Source organism: Leptonotus elevatus, chromosome 1 (assembly GCF_054856555.1).
Source record: "Leptonotus elevatus isolate MCC_2025b chromosome 1, RoL_Lele_1.0, whole genome shotgun sequence".
Classification (NCBI taxonomy): domain Eukaryota; kingdom Metazoa; phylum Chordata; class Actinopteri; order Syngnathiformes; family Syngnathidae; genus Leptonotus; species Leptonotus elevatus.
The window spans coordinates 23,973,019-23,980,140 of NC_141239.1; the positions used below are offsets into that span (position 1 = coordinate 23,973,019).

General features: G+C 38.5%; 1 long non-coding RNA gene across 1 annotated transcript; it reads left to right on the top strand.

The window, feature by feature from the left end:
- Window positions 1-2,985: 2,985 nt before the first annotated feature.
- On the top strand, window positions 2,986-4,174 carry LOC147181318 (uncharacterized). The gene is made up of 2 exons (XR_015096275.1): window positions 2,986-3,171; window positions 3,868-4,174. It is a non-coding gene; the product is annotated as an uncharacterized LOC147181318 (long non-coding RNA).
- Window positions 4,175-7,122: the final 2,948 nt, after the last annotated feature.

Consider the following 7,122-nt stretch of genomic DNA (forward strand, 5'->3'; position numbering starts at 1 on the left):
TGCAAATCAAAGAATAATGTTCCGTCCCATCGGTGCACATCAAATGTGTTTTATTTACTTGTCATTTGCTTTGCAGTGTCTTTCAGGGAGTGTCTCAGCTCTGCTTTCTCTTCCATATCGATGCTAATGGACAACAACAACCCCTCTCCCCCCACACCCTAATCAAAAATCAATTAAAAACACCTCGCCACCAAGTCTCCAGAGGAAAGCTTTAGGTTGAGGGTGGAAGAGAAACGCTTCCCGTATTCCCTCAAACGCTCTCTGCCTTTCCCTCACTCTCTCCCCATACTCCCTCTGTCCTTAAGCTCCGCCCTCCTGTCTACTGGAAGTTGGCAACATGATTTACGAGAATAGAGAACTTAATTTATATATTTTTTTTCTTCCTCTTGCATCCTCTCATTTATTTATTAGATTTTTTTTTTTCTCTCCCGGCCGCCTCTTCCTGTCTCTGGTGCGGATGAGAGTGGGAGAGAGAGGATGGGATTAGATGGAGAGTGGTCTCAGGGCAGACCAGTAGACTGGCAGGCCTGCAGACATGGAACAGATCTGTCCCACACTTAATGGCATTAGTGCCGTCCCTGAGAGGGGGAGGGGGAGCCAGCAGGGAGACGGGCTAACATATTAAAACGGCTTCTATAGCAGACGCTTGTCTACTCCACTCAAACTCCAGGCCGCTTCCCTTTTTAGGAGTGCGGCATGCACTAGTTCTTTGCAAACTTTTTCGGTGCACACAATGTCATATCAATTTTGCAAATGTTGTGCAATGTCTTGTATTGAGATGGTCATGTTGCATACTCACGCTAGTTTGCTGCCTAAAAATGCTGTTGTTGAAAACAAATACATTGTTTGGTTCCCTGGGCTGGGAAAGTTAGCATTTAATTAGTTTGCTGCATAAACAGTGATATAGAAACCAAAATACAAACTTTATGATAAAATATTGTACGACCATATTTATCTGCAATACAGACGTGAAGGAAGTGAACAAAATTATGTTACATATGCGGAGAAACTTATCCTGTCATTCTATAATGCTCGTACAATGTGCCCATGCTGACATGATTAAAGTTGGCAACCAATTAATTTACAGGCAATACTGGTTGATAATGAATGGAATGTGGTTTCCCCAGACATACAAAATTAGCCTATCCATAATGTCCGTACAAACCAAAAACCAAAGTTCATAGTTAATATTGAAATACCACATGCAGTATATCTAAAACAAAGTCATAGTAACAGTGGATGGAGTGAGGTTCCCCAGCCAGCCAAAGTTAGCAAGTAAATCTACCGCTTTGCGTCATGCTGATGATTTTTTCCTCAACTGATTAGAACCAGGTTCTATATAGTCAACGGCCTTTGCTTGAACGTTTTGTTTCCCGAGCTGGCAAGGTTGGCGAAAACAGAACACAAATAACACAAAATTTTTCAAAAATACAGACAGCTTGTGAATGGAGTGTGTTGGAGAGGCTAGGTTTGGACTGTATAAGTTTGATTCAAATAAAGTATCTCTTTTCGCCCTCGGGGTGTCGGTCAGAACACAAAGGAGCAGTGGAGCGAAGATGTGGATTGGCAGCTTTAATCCAGGAACATCAGCAAGAGGCGGTTACAGTAGTTGCACTTAAGTGTACAGGCATACAGGCATGGGCTGCTATGATGCAGGCACTGTGGCTAACTATGGATGCTTGTAATCCTGAAGTCCTGTGTATGCATGGTCTGATCATCTATGTGTGTGTGAATGTGTGTATGGTTCAATGTGTGATTCCGCAATAAACAGAAAAACAACACAGCGTATGAGTGTAAATACTTGACTCCTAATTAACACAAATATAGTATTGCATTACTTAACAGCACACATTGATTGGCTAAATAACTGGGCTGCAACATTACTAATTTTACATGAACAAGCACTATGTTGAATGGCTATAAACACACACAAAGTTGTACAACATACTAAGCATGAGCTAATTACTCAAAAGTATGACGCACGTAACGAATCACTAAACATTAATGTGGCCGACTACGGCCGTGGACGTCGCGTAATGGCACCGCGCAGTGAGAGCATAATGTCCCAAACTGACGGCAGACATTATGTGCAAGTGGGACAAAACATGCAAATAAGCACACAAAACTTTAGTGAACTTCTCTACTAATGTCTAACACGCAAAAGAGAACACATTTATGTAGTTAAATGGTGTTTAAGACACTTAATTAGTTACATAGCGAACTTCAAAGAGGTACTCAACGAGCTGTCAATCAAATCGGCGTCGGAGCTTAATAAGGCGCACAAGACACACGGTAGTGCGACAAATAAACACGGTACACATGAACTAAAACACTACTTCGTGTACTCACTTTTGGTCAAAGACACACACGATCACCACAGCTCGCAACGCATTCTGTCATGGCGCCGTCCAACTGCACAATAACTATGGATGTAAATATGGTGCAAAACTAACTTGTGCAAAAAATTTGTACCTGTAGAAAAAAGTCTAAATTTGTATCTGTAAAAGTCGTGATTTGTATCTGTAAAAAAAAATGTGTGCCTGTAAAAAAAAAAAATTGTATCTGTAAAAGAAATTTGTACCTGTAAAAAAAAAAAATGTGTATGTGTAAAACAAATTTGTATCTGTAAAAACAAATTTGTACCTGTAAAAGTCTTGATTTGTATCTGTACAAAAAAAAATTGTACCTGTACAAAAAGTAGAAATTTGCATCTGTAAAAGTTGTGATTTGTACCTGTAGAAATGACAACTTGTAGTCAAAGAAGTCACCACTAGGAGTCACAAGTGGGTTTTCTGCTGCTGTCCAGTGACGTGAGTTTTGCCCCATTTATCTCGCTACAAAAGGTGCAAAACTGATTCGTACTTGTAGAGCGCCGTGATTTGTACTCGTAGAAGAAGAGGGCGGGCTCTGGAGGATTTGGGCGGGCTAAAGCTCAACCTCATTGGTTGAGCGAACGACCGTGGGTTGAACTCAAATGACACCCATGTACAAGTCCGCAATTCCAAACAGAGTAGCCACACCAGTTTACGCGCCATTTTGGAAGAAGAGGACGTCCCAGGCGTGAAAATTTCAACATGGTTCAATATACGAACACCGTGTGGAACAGCTTAAACGTTGGTTGACATGCAGAGCACTCCAAGTGGGCAGAAAGAAAGAAGTTTTAGTATGAAGGTAAGATTTATTGTACGAACATAGCTCGTAATCCGGTGCTAGCGAGCTAGCTCATCTCATGTTGTTGTCACGAAAACTGAACACATTGAAGTCACGATTTGTATTTCAAGATTTGAAGCCTACCAGTGTAAACATACGATCAATAGCTTGTACCTGTCAAAAAAAAAAAAGTGGACAGTACTCAGCTACTTGTATTTGACTAACATTATATTCAAGCATCTGTACTCTTACTATCATAATAAAATGAAAACAAAACGTTTTTACTGCGAGTGGATCTTTAAGCCGCTACAGGTATTTTAACCTCAACCCTTTATCCTCTGTATTTAATCATTTTATTTCAAATACTACAATTTATTGATAAATTTCAGTATTTTTGCAATGTATGCTTTGCAAACAGTTAAAATAAAAGGCTCTTACACTTTTAAACGTACACATTTGCTTTCAACACTGAAGCCAAATAAAAAGAATGCAAATGGGAATGTTTATAAACAATGTCTGTGTCTATCAGTATTACCACTATTTCTGATATTAAGATGTGACAAAATCTTAGTTTTTTTCCTGGCTAACAAGATAAAGCTAAACATTTAACTGATTACGTATAATGTCAGTGGCTGTGTTTTGATAATGACATAGCTAGGAAGCTATGATTATTTTTTATTGTATGAATATGCTGACCCAACCATTCTATTCGCACAGATGCCAGCATGCAGTCAATCAAAGCTACTTCTTGATCATTCGCTAGACGGTGGCACATGGTGTGACATCAAACCTGCTTCAAAGTGGCTGTGAAGTCCAACAAATGAGAATCCTTGATACACTGGTTACTGTTCTGAGAGAATTTCACTGCAAACACCTTTGGGAAAGTGAAGAAATTATGCTTTCTAAATGTCTTCCAATTTTGAGTTTGAAATGTTGCAGGAGTACAATTTAATCCATATTGAGAGTTATTTGAAATAGTCATTTCAAATAACATGTATCATTCAATAAACAAGATTGTGCATCATTTGAAATGTTTTATTTGATGTCCAGAAGAGCCGTTTCTGCATCCATCCAAGACGAGAACAGTATTCTTCTCACAAACAGAACAAAAGTTATTGATGGAGCTGTATGAGGAATTCAAGACTCACCAAAAAAGGCAATACTGCTGCTATCACTAAGACGAGGGAAATATGATTGGCAAAAAAGAAAAGAAAAAAGCAGACAGACTAAATATATAAGTTATAATTGTTTCATGTTAGATGTGTATTTCACATTAATCGTGTTATTAATTATTGATTTAATGTAAAGCACCTCGAATTTACCTACATATTCATTCTTCACTGTTACATCTCAACAGTAGCCAAAAGCGATCATGGCAGCAAGTCGGCAAGTAGCCTATAACAATATATATAAAAAATAAGACTAAATAGGTGTTGAGCTGTAAATATATGTTGCCCATTATTGTAGCCACCAGAAAAAAAGACTGACCACTGCCACAGGTGGGGGAGGGGACCACAGCCTGCTACATTCACATCAGCAGAAGATCTGAAAAAATAATTTTCCATAATCCAGTTTGATGGTGATGAGTTATTAACATTGTTTTTCAGTTTCAATTTATATTTTAGCCGTTTTGGATTTAGTTATAGCAGTATGGCTCAATGAATAGAATTGTATTATCTGTCTCACTCTCAGAAGAAGGGCAACGGGTTTTTACATTTGCTATCTTAAAGGGAGTCTAGGACCGGTCTCAGCCGGTCGGAAGGGAGGCACAGGCTGATTATTGTTTTTCTCTAATCTGATTTATACCTATGGGAACAGAAGGGGGGATTTTCTGGTATTCACTGAGTTGTAAACAAATGTACTGTGGGCTGATGGGAGGAGACTTTTCGTATTCACCCACTTTTCAATAAATAATAATGTGCCGGAGTAGAGGACACACAATCTGAACACACTGCTTGAGAGAGTTCAATTGTTGTCATCAAAAGCTTTTGATACCTTTGCAAAGGGACTTCTTCACCAGGATCTCACCATTCAGTTAATTGAACACGCAAAGAGTACAATACTTAATATTGTCTACTCTAACAAATGGTGATCCCCGACGCTGAATTATAACGAATGGTGACCTCCTCCGCTGAATTCTAACGGATGGTGGTATTCTGACGTAGAGCAAGCTGCGGCGTTCACGGACGGGAGCGGAACTTCTAGGCCTAAATAAATAAAGTACGGTAAGTGGAGACTTTTATCCACGTAGGGAGGTTCTGTCTGTTTGGGTCCGCTGCAACTGGTTTTTCGTCTTCCAAATTGTCTAAATTTTAAATGAGATCTGTGTGAACAAGTTGTAGTTTGATGTCGTTATAGAGTTGGGATAATTCCTACGATATTGAACTAAACACGTCGTGGGGTGGTGCATTTAGAAGTGACGTAAATGAGAGATGAAGCTTTTTTTAAACGGGATGAAGTAGCGAATTTGATTTTTTAATTTGTTTTGTTTCTCGTCACGCTACGAAGAATCCTTAGACCATAATATATATTGAATAAAAGGGTTTGCCGGATGACGTAAAAAGTCTTTCTTTTTACTAAGTATCGCGAAGATTATGGTGCGCTCTGCCTTTTTGGCAGTTTAGGCCGATCGGGGACTAGTATCATAATTGCTCATGACTCTTGGTGAGAACGTCCTTTTACACGTAATATGTTTTTTGAAAAAGCGCCTGTTTGAAATTGAACAGTATTGAGGGGTCCAGGTTGATTACAGTAATAATTGGATTTGTGTTACTGTATTTGCAATCGAGAGATTACGTGAATTTTATTTTGTTTTTTGGCGCTCCTACGGTTGTAGTTTTGGGGTCAGGATTACCGTATGAATTCCTTTTGTTCTACGGTTTAATTCGATAGCGCGTGACAAGTTATTTTGAAAATGAGCGCCTTGCAAAAATTTTGCAATATATGGAGAACAGTTTAGCTCAGCGGGATTGGATAACCGCTGTGTATAAACGAGAGGTCACGTGATTCTTATGTGTGTTGTGTGGCCATATGTGTTAACCTATTGAACTATTATATTAAAAGTGAGACGTCACTGTATTGATAAATATTAATACTACTTGCGTAGAATAGAAACCAAAAGTAAAAAATAGCCTATAAACAAAATGGAGGCGATTTCGACCCGGATACAGAATGGTTTGTCCTGAATGCGCTTCCGGTTTATAGTCGGGACTTGTACTTGTGAGTCGCAGCCGTGCGGAAAAATAAAAACGTCGAAAAATGAAAAAACAAACTATGGATCGATTGTATGAAAAGCTTTCGCTGGACAAAATGGTACGTTAGACTTTTGTATTTTCTTTGTTGGTAATGATGTAGTGGCTGAATTTGATGCTAAAATGTCTCCAGCATTTGTGAGCAGTTTACGGGTGGTTTGTTCGAAGTTAACCCGTTTACTGAAATTACCGTATAAAACTGCGGTTTAAATGCCATAAGATTTGTAGACAACGAATTGGTAGAATAAAACCGTTTATTATTTTCTAATGATTAAAGAGTGTGTGCGTAAGTATTTGAGTGTGTGACCTAGCTTCTAAAAGGTGGGGGCTATTATTGTGATTGTGAGTGAGAAATGTGATTTTGTTTGTTTTTCTTCAATATCTTTAACTAAGTTTGGTGTTGTTTTTGTGTGAGATGAGACTGTTGTGATAGTGGCGTTTGTTTTATTAATGGGAATGTGGTAAAATAGGTTTTGCGATGTATAATGTTAAGATCCCCCCCCCCCCCCCCCCGTTTCTAGGTTAGAAGAAAAGGAGGGGGCTGTGGGTTAGAGCATAATGTGTCCTCGTAATGGGACTTCTTCTTTGTCAAAATGGTAAGAGAGGAATGATAAACAATAAAAAATAAGTAATAGTATTTGAAAGATATTGTTGAGTTTTTGTAGAAGAATATTAAATTAGTGTTTTATTTTTTATTTTTTATTTTTTTTTAGTGACTGAG